This window comes from Pinus tabuliformis, chromosome 1_1 (assembly GCF_031772625.1).
Source record: "Pinus tabuliformis cultivar Carrire ecotype Pingquan chromosome 1_1, CPIR1, whole genome shotgun sequence".
Taxonomy (NCBI): domain Eukaryota; kingdom Viridiplantae; phylum Streptophyta; class Pinopsida; order Pinales; family Pinaceae; genus Pinus; species Pinus tabuliformis.
In genome coordinates, this window is record NC_142297.1 from 682,104,527 (window position 1) to 682,122,824 (window position 18,298).

An 18,298-nucleotide genomic window follows, 5' to 3' on the forward strand; every position below is an offset into this window, starting at 1 on the left:
TTTAATGAAGGATGGCCACTTGCCAGTGAAAAGGGACAGTCTTCTCTGGAGGCTTCTCTATAGCAGACAAATGTCTCCTAGCTACTTGGTTGACTGAGCCCCATTGAGGGCTCTCCTCGTTGCGTTGCATGGAATGGTGGAGGTTGTTGCTGGTGGTATTATGCTTGGTTGGGCTAGGGAAGGGTCTTAACTGTTGTGTTGTTTCGGTGGAGGGTTTTGGCTCCTGTTATCACACATAGGGTTTCTCCTCATGGTAAACTATGAGACTAACCTCCATTAATTTGTCTGCGTCATTGCTCTGTGAGGCCTTCCATATTCTAACTTCCTTTCCTTCTTGACCACAATGTGCTACCATGGCTTTGGGAAATGCTACAGGGATGCTGGAGGTGTTCTCCAACAGCCTGAGTAAGAAATTCAACCTTAAGGGAAACGTTTATTCATGTACTACATTATTAATTCGTTTCCAGCATTTCCTAACCTAGCCATGTTGACAGGTTTTGCAGGTGTAGTTTCGGGTGGCCTGGCTCCCGCTGTCGACTCTCCACAATCTCTTTACGGCCTTCAATGGGTATGAGTTTGACACTGTTATATCTAAGTAAAGATAGAAGGGATTTTATGAAGTTTCCAGTCAGTATCCTTATGAACTTTGTGTCTCACGGTTAAGATAGAAAAGTGGTGATATTTGTTCTAGCTTCGTATTTCTGGGTCTTTAGCTAGGTTAAGCTTATTATTTGCTTCTTTCTTTTAATGAGACCCTGAGTCTCTGGCCCTTGAGGTGAAGTACTCATCTTATGAGAAGCTGGACTTGAGGTCTCTATGCTTTTTAAAATAGTTGTAATCTGTTCTTTCTAATTGCAAGGGTTGCTTCTCTATTCAATCTGTTTACCTAGTTTAAGCCGGCTCGACCCAAGGTTTCGATTACAATGTAAGGCTAGATAATTTTCCCTTGGAACTATAATTTTGAAGAGCAATTTCTATCTTCAGTTAATGTAAATTTACTATTATTATTTATGAAAGCTTTGTGGAGTTCTGTAGGCTCATTTATTTACTTATTCTCTGTTTTGAAAAGAATGTTATGAGCTATCTTTCGTGCTCTTAGATTTTGTTACTCTATTTCTTCGCATTCTGTAGATGATGTATTCTATCTCACGGGTTATTTCATTTTGATAAAGGTTTACATGTCTTTAGCTTTCCCTTTCGTGGCTAAAGGAAACCCTTGTGGCCATATTACTCACAGTTCTTATTGTTTTTGCATACTGCCCTACTGTTGCACTAAAGTCAGGTTCATTTTTTTAGTACCCAACTTTGGGATCCTGCTTATTTAAAGTAGGATTGAATGTTTGTCTTAATATTGTGAAAGGTTCTCCGATATTAATGAAACGAACCCACTCATCTATTTATTTGTTGTTTTCTTCATATTAAAGGTTTAATCAGTACTTGAACTTATGCTTAGATTCTCTATCAATCTTTCTTTTTCTACCTGTTTCATTCCATTAAGAATTATGATACTATCTGGTAAATCTTCTACTTTAATAGTTTAGTTTTGTCTCCAAAGTTTTTTTCTTGAGTTTTATCTCATATTGCAGACTTTAAAATTTTCCAGTATATGCATGTATAATGTTAATAACATCTTTAGTTACTATCCATATACTTGTCCAGATTAGAATATAGCATACTGATTCAAATATTAAGCAACACATCTACTACTAATAATAGCTCAACAAAATATTCCAGCTATATACTTATGGGTGTTATGCAGTTCGCCTGGGTCTTGAGCCAAACAGTTCCTTAGAGCTCTTAACTAAGCAAAAATAGTTTGAGAACATACTCCAAACTAATAATTCATTTATTATTTGCAGTTTTTTTAAAATATTATATTATTTTAATTAAAAAAATTAATAAATATTATATTTAAGTATGGGAGTTTACGGAGTGCATTATATTACATATCAATATGGGATTCAAATGTGTTAAGTAAGTCATTCACGTATGACTATTTCCATAAAAGGTAATCGTACTAATTTCTTATGATTTTTTAATAATTCACTTAGCATTTATTTATTAAAATGAATAATATTTTTAAATAAATCAATTATTAACTTATTGCACAATGTTTGAAAAAAACATTACTATAATCAGCCATCTTAAATATGCTTTAATACTTCTAAATTAGCTTGCCTAGTAATAGAGTGTGTGTGAGTACACATCTTACCGAGGTTTTGTGCAACAACTCTTCCACGTATAACATCAAGGCGATTGGATGCACTACAGTTGTAAGCACACATTACAATTTTAAATATTTGTTGTGGCATGTTATTATAAGTTGAACTAATTTCTAAAAAAAAAATTGGAATTGGGTGTATAAGAATAAACTAAATTGTTTGGGAGAAAAATTTTGGAATCAGACAAACAAAAACAAGAACAAAATTCATTTGTCTTCCTCTTATTCAACCAATTATAAAATTTTATAAAATTTTATATACTTATAATTATGCAAATCCACAATGCTGGATCAATTATACACCATGAAAATTTTATATTGAAAATAAAAATACTTATAATTATGCACCATAATTATGCAAATCTCCACAATGAAAATTTTATATTGACAACAAAAATACTTATAATTATGCAAATCCACAATGCTGGATCAATTATACACAATGTTGCATTCCTGTCACGACCCTTCCACAATACATAAAAGTAATTTTCTTTTTGGTAAAACTTATGATAACCTTACATAACATCTTTAACATAACTGTTTGTCGCACATAGTATGCCATTACGTATAGCTGTTCGGAATTGATAACAACTTGGATATATTTCATTTCCCTGTCAAACTATATAGTTAATTGATTCACGGTTCGGCTCGTTTGCATGGTTTACATGTGCATTTATTTGGCAATCGGAATGTATGCATTGTTTACGATTGGGTAACTCTTTCGGCGATGAGTTGTTGGTTGTTCCATGGCAGCTGTTTAATGCCCCCAGCACAGGTGTCCTGGCTCACCTGCTTGGCCATGTGAACACGCCGTTCTTCGTACCCTCAGCCTTCACGCCTTTGGTTCCCGCTCCTTTTCTACGGTGAAGATCTATCGACTCAGATCCGAGGGCGGAGATCCATTTGAGGAATTGAGAACTCTTCATAAACATTTGGAGTTTCCCTCGCGGCTCATTTTGTTCTTGAATAGCTTTCGGATTCTGCTTCTCTCTTCGCTCTTTGGACTCGTTTTCATTTTTCACCTCCTCGAGGGCTTCATCTGCAACTCAGAGGTTTCATGCTCAATTCCCCGGAGTTACCATGCAGGTAATGTTTCATTTTTTAGAAATTAGCCCACAGTTTTTGCCATATGTTATTTTTTTTCTTACGGGTTTCACTGCTAGTTCTGCATGCATCTTTTAACAGTTTTTCTCTTGTCATTTGGGCGTATGAAGGTAAGGATTGTAGCGATGCAACCTTTCTGCTTGCGGGTTGACGGGCCTTCATCGTTCCGACCTCCTCAGCCGCGTGCCAGGTATGCAAATCGGCCATAGGTTCCTGATGCAATGACTGGGGTTTCCCTTATTGTGCCTGAGTTGGCTGTGATTCATACATGCTTGGTTTTTTTTTGTTTACTGGCTTCCAGATTTCTATAATCTGATCGAGGATTCCCAGGACAGGATCCTCATGGTTTTGCATATGTTTTCGTATTCCCAGGTTTCGTGTTCCCGGCTTACCCTGTTGGGTTGTGAGGAACAGTCGGTTCCCTTGCGCGGAATATGCCTTAGCCTTTTACAGCAGTTGAATTATTTTGAAGGCAAACTTGTTTTCTATGATTAGTCAACCAGATGTAATTGTTTATGTATAAATGATAAGGGCTACTGTTGAACTGGCCGCGGAATATGGACCACTCTGTTCAAAGGGTGTTTTATTTACATTTTTGATGAATATATTTCGTTTACACTTCCAGTTTCGTCGTTTCCTAGAATAGACGCTTGCTCTGTAAATGTCTGCTTAATTCTGGTTTTTCTCAGATGGGTTTAATAGCATGCCATTTGTGTTTCAGTGTGCTTGACCCGATATTCAATGGACTTGCCATTCTGAATCGGTTAAACGTTTAATCTTGTTCTGTTGTTTGTATATAATCTCATGGTTTCATGCTACAACAGTTTGCCATTGTCCTTAAGAAGAGTAGGAAAGTTATTATTTCCTTGCTGCTCGGTTTGTTTAAATGCTCCTTTTTAACTGATACGGAATTCTGTTCTTTTCCGGCATATGGGTTCTTACTGTTGACATGCATTAATTTGTAATGAGAATATTATGGTCATTACTGAGTATATGTGTTTAATTGGTTGAATATATATATATCTATATATATATATATATATATATATATATATATATATATATATATATCTGTGTGTGTGTACCACGGCTATAGTGATTTATGCGGTTGCATTTTCATTTTCCATTGAATGGAATACTACGGAATCTAGTTATGGTTCATATTCCTCTTGAACCCTCTCTTAAAGTTATTCATTCTCGTAACAATTACCTCTGTCGGTTTTTTTTTTTTTGTTATACGTAATTGTTTTACAGTTTTAAGAAAACTGTCTCGTGTTGCCATAGACTCATATAGTTTCTAGCCACTAAACTATGTTCACACCGTAACGTTAAGATGATTCGTTAGCGGGTTTTCATATTTCAGTTCTGATAACCCCAGCTGGCAGTCTAAAATAGCTTGAGGCCTGTTACATTCCTTCCTTTTAATAATGGATAAACTCAAGTTATTTAAAGATAACTTAGTCATTCTGTTTATGCACTAACTGTTCAGAAAACCTACACAGTACTTCTGATCTCCGACTTATTGTTTATATTTTTTTTGAAGCTACCAATAGCATGTCAACATCAGGTTTTCCCTTTAACAGTTATCTGATAATAAATCTGTAATGTTTGCTTGAACTAGATATATTACAGCAACATAATATTGATATGAGATTTTTATAATTTAATTGGTCTTCACCGCCAAACTACTGTGATTTTAGCTAACAGTATTATCTACAATCATTTTTGAACTAATTTTCTTCAAAAACTGTTACATACCTGGTTCGCCAGATTTGTATATATGCTTCAGAAGTTCACCTGTCGTCCATGTTTGCTCTTGTCCACCCAACCACGAGATCCATCGCCAAGACTGGAATCTTCCCCCGAGCTATCTTGCAGGCCTACAACCCTCAGCAAGATACATGCGACTTGTGCCTGGTTATCTGGTCTTGACCAGACTTAACCAGTTTTTTTTTTTTTTTTTTTTTATCACTACAGCACATAATTTTTGTCTCTACCCCCCTTTTCCCTTGGAGGTCTCTCCAGTTAGGGAGGGTAGTTTCATGCAGTTTTCATAACTGATTTCCTCTTCAAATCTTCCTTTCAGAGGTTTCCAACATTTCAAGAAGTATATATTTCTTTTCAATATATATTTAACTCACAATAAAATAATATGATTAGAGTTTTAAAAAAGAATAGTCTTTCAATTCTATCTTTTACTACAGTAAAATTCCAATATTTACATTTCCCGGGGTCATCACATCTCCCCCTCCTGAGATTGGACATCGTCCCGATGTCTGATTCCCATAAATAATTCTGGGTAAGCCTTTCTAATGAGCTCTTCATCTTCCCAAGTGGCCTCATCAGGCCCATAGTGCTGCCACTGCACTTTAACTTTGGTAATAGATCGCTTCCGCAGCTGCACTTTTCTCCGATCGAGGATGTTCAATGGCTCGACCAGAACCCTGCCTTTCGATTCGACCTGCAATCAACAACAATTCCAGTCACTCCCTTTCTGGAATAAAAAGTTTAATTAGATCAACAAGATTAGTTCTTACCCGTACATCCTGCCATTTGATCACATGTTTAGGGTCGTAAACATATTTTTTTAGTATAGAAACATGGAAGACGTTGTGGATTCTAATATGGCTTGGCAGGGTGAGTTGGTAAGCCACCGGCCCCACTCTTGCCAAGACTTGAAAAGGTCCAAAATAACGAGGTGCAAGTTTGGCACAACCGCTCCATTGCAGGGTACTCTTCCTGGCTTGGATCCTCACATAAACATGGTCACTGACCTGGTATTATTTGAACCTTATTTTCCGATCTTCAAAGCTCTTTTGTCTGTCCTGTGCAGCCTTTAAATTAGTCCGTACTCTTTTAACCATGTCCTCCATTTCTTTGAGCATTTCTGGCCCCAATCTTAATTTATCCTCAGGTCCACCCCAACTTGAGGGTGTGCACATTTCCTCCCATACAAGACCTCAAAGGGGCTCATTTGGGTTGATGTATGATATCCATTGTTATATGCGAATTCAACCAAATGTAAATATTCCTCCCACTGAGTTGGTTTCTGCATTACGCATGCCCTTAGCATGTCCTCCACTACTTGGTTTACTCATTCTGTTTGACCATCAGTCTGGGGATGATAGGTTGTGCTGAAGTTCAGCTGTGTTCCCAGTTCGATAAACAATGCCCTCCAAAAAGTTGATGTGAACTTTACATCACAATCAGATATTATTGTCTTCGGAAGTCCATGCAGCTTAAACACATTCTGCATAAAAATGTGAGCAATTTTCATAGCCCTATAAGTGGACTGCACAGGTATAAAGTGTGTTTCCTTACTCAACTTGTCTACCACTACCATAATAGAATCATTGTTCTTTTTTATCCGTGGTAGTCCTGTTATAAAATCCATAGAAATAGTTTCCCATTTCCATTCCGGAATGGGTAAAGGTTGTAATAGCCCTGCTGGGTGTAGATGCTCCGCTTTAATCTGTTGACACTCCAAACACCTTGCTAGGTACTCAGCTACATTCTTTTTTATTCCCGGCCAATGGTACTCTTTTCGAAGGGCGGTGATCATTTTTTGGTACCCTGGATGTCCTGCATAGTGGCTGATGTGAAACTCATCCAACACCAGATTTCTAAGACTATCCTTATTAGGTACATATAGCCTCTTATTATAGTACAGCATTCCAGCATCATCCAATTCATATCCTTGTTGATTTTTCCCGCTGGAAGATTGCTGCACCTGCTGTTTTATTTGCTGGTATTCAGCGTCTTGATCTGCTGCTATTTTTATCATTTCAATCAAAGGATTCCTCCATTTACTGGACGAAATTTCATACAAACATTGCGCCTTCCGACTTAATGCGTCGGCCACACGGTTCTCCTTCCCTTTCAAGTGCTTGATTTCGAAATCAAAACCACTTAGAAAATCCGCCCAGCGGGCTTGCCTTGTATTTAAGGTAGGTTGGCTGAAATAATTTGTCAAACTGTGGTGATCCATTAGCAACAAAAATTTTCTCCCCATGAGATAATGTCGCCACATCTTTAGTGCGTGTATAACGGCTGCCAATTCTAAATCCTATGCAGAATATTTCTGCTCATGCTCCTTTAGCTTTCTTGATTCGTACGCGATCACTCTTCCTTCTTGCATCAATACACCACCCACACCTTCTTTACTCGCATCAGTACATACCACGTAGTCCTTGTTAGGATCAGCTATACTCAAGATGGGTGCGGTGGTGAGTAAATGTTTAAGTTGCTCAAAACTCTGCTGACACTCTAAGGTCCATTTGAATACCCTTCCTTTTTTCTGCAATGAGGTGATAGGGTATGCTACCCTTGAAAAACCTTCCACGAATCTTCTATAATAACCAGCTAGCCCCATAAAGCACCTGATGCCTGCCACATCCTTTGGTATGGGCCATTCCATTATAGTCCTTATCTTTTCCGGGTCCACTGCAATCCCTTCCTTTGTAACTATATGGCCCAAGTACTGTATTTCCTCCTTAAAGAATTCACACTTGCTGAACTTAGCATACAACTGGTGTTCTCGAAGAGTTTGTAACACTAATCTGAGATGCTCCTCGTGCTCCTCCTTAGAACGGGAGTAAATCAGAATATCATCAATAAATATTAGCACAAATTTATCCAAAAACCCATGAAACACACTGTTCATTAAACACATAAAGGTGGCGGGTGCATTGGTCAACCCAAAAGGTAGCACTACAAACTCGTAGTGTCCATACCATTTCCTGAAAGCTGTTTTAGCAATATCTTCCTCTTTAATCCTAATCTGATGGTAACCTGATTGCAAATCGATCTTAGAGAATACTGTTGCACCCTTCACTTGATCAAAAAGTTCGTCAATCCGAGGTAAAGGATATTTATTTTTGACCGTGAGCTTGTTCAGCTGACGTTAATCTATACACATTCGAAGCGTTCCATCTTTTTTCTTGACCAATAACACTGGGGCTCCCCACGGCGATACACTGGGGCAAATATAATTCTTGTCTAGTAGCTCTTGCAGTTGAATTTTTAATTTGGTCAATTTAGGTACGCTCATTCGATAAGGTGCCCTCGACACTGGTGCTGCCCCCGGTGTCAATTCAATGGTAAAGTCTATATCTCTTTTAAGTGGTAGCCCGGGTATCTCCTCTGGAAAAACATCCGCAAATTCTTGTATTACAGGAACGTTTTCCAGTGTGGCTGCTTTATCTTTTGAATTTGCATAGCCTATCTGAATGGCATAAATTTGACATCTTTTCTTGATACATTTAGCCAGTTGGGATGCAGTGATTGGCCAGAGCTGCACAGGGCGCTTAATCCCTTGTATTTCCTGTTTTTCTCCAAAGTCATCTTTGTAATAAATGGTTTTTGTTTTGTAGTTTACTAGTGACCAATGTTTTTCTAGCCAATCCATCCCAATCAGGACGTCATATGAGCCCAAAGGAAGTACATTCAGATCTGCTACTACTGGCTGTCCTGCTACGGTTAAAGAGCAATTATTAATTTTTGCCAAGACCCATCTCTTGGCCCCCGTAGCTAGCTGTACCAGCCATGGATTCTTGAATTTTTTAGATTGTAACTTGCACTATTCTACTATCTTTGGGCTAATATAACTTAAAGTAGCTCCTGGGTCAATTAGTACAGCTATAGGAAGATTCGAAATTTTACCTTCAAATTCCACCATAGTCGGCTGGTATTCCACCTGACGGTCATCCAAGGCTGCGTTAATCCTTGGTACGCTATGTCCCACTTCACCAACGGTCGATGCTTCATGAATCTGAGATATCTGATCAGTACCCTTTCGCTGCGGACAATTTTTGACGTAGTGTGGTCCTCCACAGCCCCAGCATTGAACTGGAGGTCTGGCCATTCCTTCGCCCTCTGGCCTAACAGGCTGTTCACTCACTCTAGACTCATTGATTGGCCTAGCCCTGAGTGACCCTCTTGATATAGTTCTAATGTTCTGCCCTTTTCCAGCTCCCCTACTTCCACTGCTGTGACTTCCTTTACCATTCCCAACTGTTTTGTTACCTCTTCTTTCATTCCATCTTTTATTTGGAGCATCTCCTTTCTATTTATTCTGCTGGTAACAGATTCTAGCCTTGCGGATAGCTTCATCCATCGTCCTAGGATTGTCAAACTCGATCCTTTCTCTTATATATAGAGGTAAACTACTAACAAATCTTTGCACCTTGGCTTTCTCTTCCTTAATATAGGGCACATAGCGAAGCAGGGAGGTAAAACGGTTGATAAACTCGTCCATAGTCTGCTGTCCCAACCGTAAATCGTGGAATTCCCTTGCTTTTTCATCATAGAAGCGCTCAGTCAGATATCTTTCTTTGAAGTATTTCTGAAACTTCTCCCATGTTATGGTCCGTTCGCTTACCCCCTTGACGATCTTAACCTCCTCCCACCACAGGGTTGCTTTGCTTTACCTTGTAACTGGAAGATGGCCAATCGTGCCTTCAGGTTGTGGTCATATTCATAGAACTGAAAATATTTGTTCATGTTAATTAATCATGCTTCAGCCGCTTCTTCCTATTCCCCATCAAAATGTGGGGGTTTAATTTTTCGAAATTCTCCCTGTAGCTCCACTCTCTGACGTTTTGAAGTTTGCTGTTCGAATACATTATCAGAATGGTCCTCCCTTTCTTCTGATTTTTCAGGTTCAGATTGATAGTTTTGTTCTTCTCTCATCCTCTGCTGTTCCACAATGGGATTAGCTAGTGGTGGGTTCTGTTTATCCGACAAACTTTTCAGAATTCTTTCCTGTTCCACCGTTAGTCGTGCATTATCCTCTCGTAATCGTGCCATCTCATTCTTCAGTTCCTGAACCGTCTCTAGTATTGCAAGGTTTGTGCTACGTGTCTGCTTGCCCAGCTGTACCCACAGTTCTGGGTTGTCCCGAGGATTTGCTGCAGGTTCTTGATCTGCCATCGATCTATGCAAAGCGCCGCCAACTCTCTGCATATTCACTGTTTTTCTGTCTATTGTCTATTTGCGATTATTTCCCTGTGTCTCACCCCTAAAAATGGAACAAGAAAAGGAGTTAGTTTATTTAGTTCTCCATCTTACAGACATATGAGATGGTTATCTGTACATTTTTAACATGTTGTTCCAGAGGTCACAGTATTGTAACCATGCTCTGATACCAATTTGTCATGACCCTTCCACAATACATAAAAGTAAATTTTTATTTGGTAAAACTTATGATAACTTTACATAACATCTTTAACGTAACTGTTTGTCGCACATAGTATGTCATTACGTATAGCCATTCGGAATTGATAACAACTTGGATATATTTCATTTCCCTGTCAAACTATATAGTTAATTGATTCACGGTTCAACTCGTTTGCATGGTTTACATGTGTATTTATTTGGAAATCGGAATGTATGCATCGTTTACGACCGGGTAACTTTTCCGGCGATGAGTTGTTGGTTGCTATTAAATTTCATGGCAGCTGTTTAATGCCCCCAGCACAGGTGTCTTGGCTCACCTGCTTGGCCATGTGAACATGTCGTTCTTCGTACCCTAGGCCTTCACGCCTTTGGTTCCCGCTCCTTTTCTATGGTGAAGATCTATCGACTCAGATCCGAGGGCAGAGATCTGCCTAAGGGTTTGAGAACTCTTCATAAACATTTGGAGTTTCCCTCGCGACTCATTTGGTTCTGGAATAGCTTCCAGATTCTGCTTGTCTCTTCGCTCTTTGGACTCGTTTTCATTTTTCGCCTCCTCCAGGGCTTCATCTGCAACTCAGAGGTTTCATGCTCAATTCCCCGGAGTTACCATGCAGGTAATGTTTCATTTTTTAGAAATTAGCCCACAGTTTTCGCCATATGTTATTTTTTTTCTTACGGGTTTCACTGCTAGTTCTGTATGCGTCTTTTAACAGTTTTTCTCTTGTCATTTGGGCGTATGAAGGTAAGGATTGTAGCAATGCAACCTTTCTGCTTGCGGGTTGATGGGTCTTCAGCGTTCCGACTTCCTCCGCCACGTGCCAGGTATGCAAATCGGCCATAGGTTCCTGATGTGATGACTGGGGTTTCCCTTATTGTGCCTGAGTTGGCTGTGATTCATACATGCTTAGTTTTTTTTTTTGTTTACTGGCTTCCAAATTTCTATAATCTGACCGAGGATTCCCAGGACAGGATCCTCATGGTTTTGCATATGTTTTCGTATTCCTAGGTTTCGTGTTCCTGGCTTACCCTGTTGGGTTGTGAGGAACAGTCGATTCCCTTGCGTGGAATATGCCTTAGCCTTTTACAGAAATTGAATTATTTTGAAGGCAAACATGTTTTCTATGATTAGTCAACCAGATGGAATTGTTTATGTATAAATGATAAGGGCTACTGTTGAACTGGCCGCGAAATATGGACCACTCTGTTCAGAGGGTGTTTTATTTACATTTTTGATGAATATATTTCGTTTACACTTCCAATTTCATCGTTTCCTGGAATAGACGCTTGCTCTTTAAATGTCTACTTAATTCTGGTTTTTCTCAGATGGGTTTAATAGCATGCCATTTGTGTTTTAGTGTGCTTGACCTGATATTCAATGGACTTGCCATTCTGAATCGGTTAAACGTTTAATCTTGTTCTGTTGTTTGTATATAATCTCACGGTTTCATGCTATAGCAGTTTGCCATTGTCCTTAAGAAGAGTAGGAAAGTTATTATTTCCTTCTTGCTCGGTTTGTTTAAATGCTCCTTTTTAACTGATACCGAATTCTGTTCTTTACAGGAATATGGGTTCTTACTGTTGACATGCATTAATTTGTAATGAGAATACTATGGTCATTACAGAGTATATGTGTTTAATTGGTTTGAATATATATATATATATATATGTGTGTGTGTGTGTGTGTGTGTGTGTGTGTGTACTCCCGCTGTCGTATCCACGACCACGGCTATAGTGATTTATGCGGTTGCATTTTCGTTGTCCATTGAATGGAATACTACGAAATCTAGTTCTGGTTCATATTCCTCTTGAACCCTCTCTTAAAGTTATTCATTCTCGTAATAATTACCTCTGTCGGTATTTTTTTTGTTATATGTAATTGTTTTACAGTTTTAAGCAAACTGTCTCGTGTTGCCATAGACTCATATAGTTTCTAGACACTAAACTATGTTCACACCGTAACGTTAAGATGATTCGTCCAGCGGGTTTTCATATTTCAGTTCTGATAACCCCAGCTGGCAGTCTAAAATAGCTCGAGGCCTGTTACATTCCTTCCTTTTAATAATGGATAAACTCAAGTTATTTAAAGATAACTTAGTCATTCTATTTATGCACTAACTGTTCGGAAAACCTACACAGTACTTTTGATCTCCGACTTATTGTTTATATTTTTTTTTGAAGCTACCAATAGCATGTCAACATCAGGTTTTCCCTTTAACAGTTATCTGATAATAAATCGGTAATATTTGCCTGAACCAGATATATTACAGCAACATAATATTGATATGAGATTTTTATAATTTAATTGGTCTTCACCGCCAAACTACTGTGATTTTAGCTAACAGTATTATCTACAATCACTGTTGAACTAATTTTCTTCAAAAACTGTTACATACCTGGTTCGCCAGATTTGTATATATGCTTCAGAAGTTCACCTGTCATCCATGTTTGCTCTTGTCCACCCAACCACGAGATCCATCGCCAAGACTGGAATCTCCCCCCGAGCTATCTTGCAGGCCTACAACCCTCAACAAGATACATGCAACTTGTGCCTGGTTATCTAGTCCTGACCAGACTTAACCAGTTTTCTTGTTTCTTTTTTTTTTTTCTGTCTGTCAGCACAGAATTTTTGTCTCTACCCCCCTTTTCCCTTGGAGGTCTCTCTAGTTAGGGAGGGTAGTTTCATGGAGTTTTCATAATTGATTTCCTCTTCAAATCTTCCTTTCAGAGGTTGCCAGCATTTCAAGAAGTATATATTTCTTTTCAATATATATTTAACTCACAATAAAATAATATGATTAGAGTTTTAAAAAAAAACAGTCTTTCAATTCTATCTTTTACTACAGTAAAATTCCAATATTTACATTTCCCAGGGTCATCACAATTCCACTTTAAGAAGAAATACAACTGTTTCTGGGCTAGACCTGCAATTAGCTCCTCAGTTATATAAATAGTCATTTATTTGAAGTTTTTGTAACAGATTAAAGGTTATTTAAATATTTTAAAATTTGATTTTCATTTTAAAATTACAATTTAAAATGTGTAAGTTAAATTTAAAAAGTATAAGTTATATGTGCTTGAAAAAATGGTAATGTTGAAACGAGTAAAAGCTGGTTTAAATTAATGAGGTTGCTTTTTATTTGATGGCGGTAGTGTTTGAATATTTTTTTAACAATGGAAATAGAATTATTACTCTTAAAAAAATCCGGAGATATTTATTACTCTTTAAAAAAATCCAGAGATATTTAGAACTTTTAAATTACCATAACTCAGATTTCTAAATATTTGGGTTAATTTTTATTAAAATCATACTATTTTTTTTTTTATTCCAAAAGCTATTTGGGTTAATTTTTATTAAAATCATACTATTTTTTTTTATTCCAAAAGCTTGACTTCATTAAACTACCATTTAGAAAATTATATTAATAAAAATAAATACAAAATACAAAATAAAAATGATAAATAATAAAATATTTTTTTATATTAAAATGATTGTAATAATAATTTAATTTATTAAAATTATATTTCAACTAAAAATAACTAGTCACTTTTTTATACTGTTTATTTTAATTTTTTAAAATATTATATATTTTCATTTTCATATCAAATCAGAGATGCACTGCAAGCTCCCCAAAACAAATGTAAAAATGTGCAACAAGAAAACAAGGTATCCCCCTGGGTGACAAAAAATAAAAAAGGTAGCTGTTTAAGGAGCCCACAATTTTATTGAGAATTCTCATAAAAGATTTCAAAAAAAATTCACCACGGTCAAAAACTCCTAAGCATTTAAATTATTGTCACCCAAAAAAATTACCTACTAGAAATTGGAAATCAATTAAAAAACAAAAAAAAGTCTGATTTTTTAGAAGCTCTTCCCGTAAATTTTTCTTTTCTAATTTTTAAAAAATCCAACAGTATTTATTGAAATCACAAAATATACCATACACAATAAAATTCCCTACCAATTTTCCAGAATACATAATACATATATAATCAATTATTTTTATCAAACTCAAACACCCTAAAATCCAAATAATCGAACTAAAAACAACTGTCCGTATAAAAAATAGAGACCATAAGTTCATACATAACTTTTGTGTGTCCAAAGACTATATTTTCTATCACTGATGACATAATCATACGCCTGTATACCATTGTAACGTACGGAGACGTTAAAAAATGATTCACGCGTCACCCACATTTATTGGCTTTTTAATTAATATGATTAAAAAAATAAAAGAATTGAGACTTACTTTTTGAAATAAAATTTCAGTTAGTTCATTAGTGTCCTTTGAAGTGGAATGTCGGATTTCTCGAGACTCAGAGAATAGCTTTTGATTTTTTAATGAGAGGAACGTTAAATTTTAATAAAAGGTATATGAGGTTATTGGAAGTAGTTAATTAATAGTTATATGAATATATATTTTTAGGTCTATTTTGTGATTAGATATTAAGCCATACATAACAGTATTATATTTTTTAGGTTCATATTGTGATTAGATGTTAAGCAATCTGTATCAGTATTTTTACTTCTTCTTTTTTGAATGGAATGAAGTAGGTGAACAACTCCAAAACCTATTTAATTTACTTTATTAATAGTGGTTTATTATCACCCAATTTTACTATTTACAGTTTAATTACAATTTATTAAGATCCGACATTCTACCAACCTTTATTATCAATGAATTAATTAACACCTTATAATTGAATTATAATCGATTGATTATTAACTAAATTATAAGAGATTTTACTAAATTCTGGAATATCAGATTTTGACCACTAAATTATGAATTGATAACTAAATTATAGGAAATTTTACTCCTTTCTATCGTACAAGATTTTGACAACTAGATTATGAGATATTTTACGACCTGAAATACGAATTTTTTCCACCGCCGTTAGGCAAGCGAGGAGGTTAAGATATGCGCAAAAAAAAATTCACTTCAAGTGACTCTAAAATCACATGAAAATTCGATTGAGAAACATAAATCTATCAAAAAGATCATTTGGTACTTAGTAAACGGAATGCTTGTTACTTCACTGTGACATATACTTGTTCAAGATTTCCTGAATGACTACGACGCCGAGGCACGCTGACAAGTGTGCTCAGAAGCTTATTGCACTTCTTCAACCAGCGCAAATTTAACACTTTAAAATTTAAACAGTATGTATATTATGCAGTTCTTATGTTAACCTATATTTCAGAAACGACTTACAGTTGCTGGCTCCAGCAAACATCCAACCAGATTGAACACATCCCTGCAACTTTTACAACATCTCTTGCATCATGAAGAGAAGAGGCACTAAATGCATAACAAATTCAGACTGGAGAAAAGAGCCTTCTACGAAATCCATCTTCAGTTTTAACCAAATAACTGGTGCTGATTCTATTCTAAAAACACAAGTGCTTATTCCGATGAAAAGACATATCTTGGTTATATTCGGAAAAGACAAGTGCAATAGCATGGTTAGAAGGCTTTATAAATATGAGGGCCATGCAGTAAGCTGGTTATTGGTGGGTTTAGAATAAAGTGATATTCAATAGATAGGATGGGAAAATAAGTCACTGATTGATTTTTCAGTTTGCTTATTGGATGAGAATGAGAATAAAATGACATTTAATAAATAAGAGAGAAATGTAATAAATTAACCATTGGTTTAATTCATGGTGCTTAATGTTCGAAGAATGAAGTGATATTCAATAAATAAAATGAACAAAAGTAAACAAAAAATTGACTTCTGATGTAATGCTCAACATTTAAGTATTTACTGTGACAAGACTAAATTAAAAAAACCCCAAGAAACATCCATCCTTAAAAAGTGTTAAAAAGATATTACAAGAAAGAACCTGCTTTCCCACAACCCGTATCATAAGAAATAAAAGGGAAACTCCCTCTCTGTAGATCCAGACATGAAATTAGTAAAAATCTGTGGAATCTCTGCAACAGCCCAGCTGATGATGCTCAACAACCCAAAAGCCAGAGAAATATATTCTCTCACTCCGTTCAGAGAGACGTTTATATATATATATATATATATATATATATATATATAATCACCTAACTTCATTAGAATGAAATACTATCCATTATAAAACAAGGTTGCAATAAAAACACATGGGAGGCATATTCCTCGCATCACATGATGGATCTCCCTGCATGCGACCGAACATTCTTCCGTGATCCCCTGGATGCCATGCCATGTGACCTCCTGCAGAGCCCCAGCAAAAGAAATCAATACGATAGTGGACAAGGATTAGTGCTGCCTAAGTTGGTTGATAAGTACACTGAGTTATCCAGACGTCCGGGTCAACAATACGGGTTGCGCCAAGAGCCCCTACTTTCGAGACGCTTCGCCAGGGCTGTGCCACTTGTCTGTCTAATCAAGTCGTGGGGTATTTAGCGTTCAACTCGTCAGTAGCATCGTCGAATGTCTTAAGCTTTTAGTGCATATGGTGAGATTCGTTAGATGAGGTCTTAATCTTTAAGTACAGTCGCGGAGCCTCGTCGAATAAATTTCCTAAGAGCGACTTTTTTTTTTCTTCAAATAATTGTGGTATAACTCAGTTATGCAAATTGGTAGAGAAAAGATTTATTTTAGGAGATCAGATTTCTTAAAGCTTAACTTATTGTTTGATTGAAAATAATTGACCCCCACAATATTCCATAGAATCTATACTTAAATAGATTCAAGTGGTTATATAAATTTTACATTTGTATATATATAAAAATATTTTCAATAAATTTTAATGGATAGCTCAATGAGTTGACATTTTGTTACTAATTACTTTTTATCACGAGGTTATATGGTAAAATTTTCTTGACGTCCTTGGGGTTTCGCTTGCTTTCTTATTCCCAATTTTAATTTGATTAAAATTTTCATTTAATTCTATAAAATATGAATAAAAATATTTTTAGTAATAATGAGTAAAGGATTTAGATATATCTCAAAAGTATAATAGTTTTCATTTCAAATTTAATTATTTTTTTATTAAACTAGCAAACCACATTAATAAATGTAGTTAATATGAATCGTATACACAAATACATAAATAATATAATTAATATTAGCAAATTAACATAAATCATATAAATTTAATATATATATATATATTATTATTATTATTAATATAAAAATATATAAAATCAACTAAACACATTAAATATATTCATACATTACATTTTTAATAATACATCCCATTATTTTTAACTTTATTAAAATAAATATTTTATTTTAATTTATATAATATTAATAAATCAATTTATTATATACCAACATTATTTTAAAACATTACATTTGTGTAAATTATTCCTCCTAACCATTCCAACTCTGCCATAAAACACTATATAACATATTAAAAAAAATTAACATTCACTGTTATTTAAAAATAACAAGTTTAACGTATTAAAATTATCATCCACCGTCATTTAAAAATAAAAATAAATAATTAAATCGTTTTAATAATAGGAATATTGTGTATCATAGGGAGCCAAAGTGTATGCATATAATTATTTTGTTGCATTAGGCAAACTGCAATTGCAAACCCAACAGGATCATACGTTAGTCCTAGGGTATAACAAGTCCTATTACACCATTCTTCAATAATTATAAGAAGGCTACTCTTCAAGAACGCTGTTACAGCTTTTAAGAATTCATATTATCATTATAATGGTTCCTGGGAAATTGACACCGGACCTTTCTCAGATTATAATTCAACTGAATTGAGGCGATGTATGTTCGAGCCAACCTTTGTCATATTATAATTCAGTTGAAGATTCACTTACCACATGCAAGATTTGG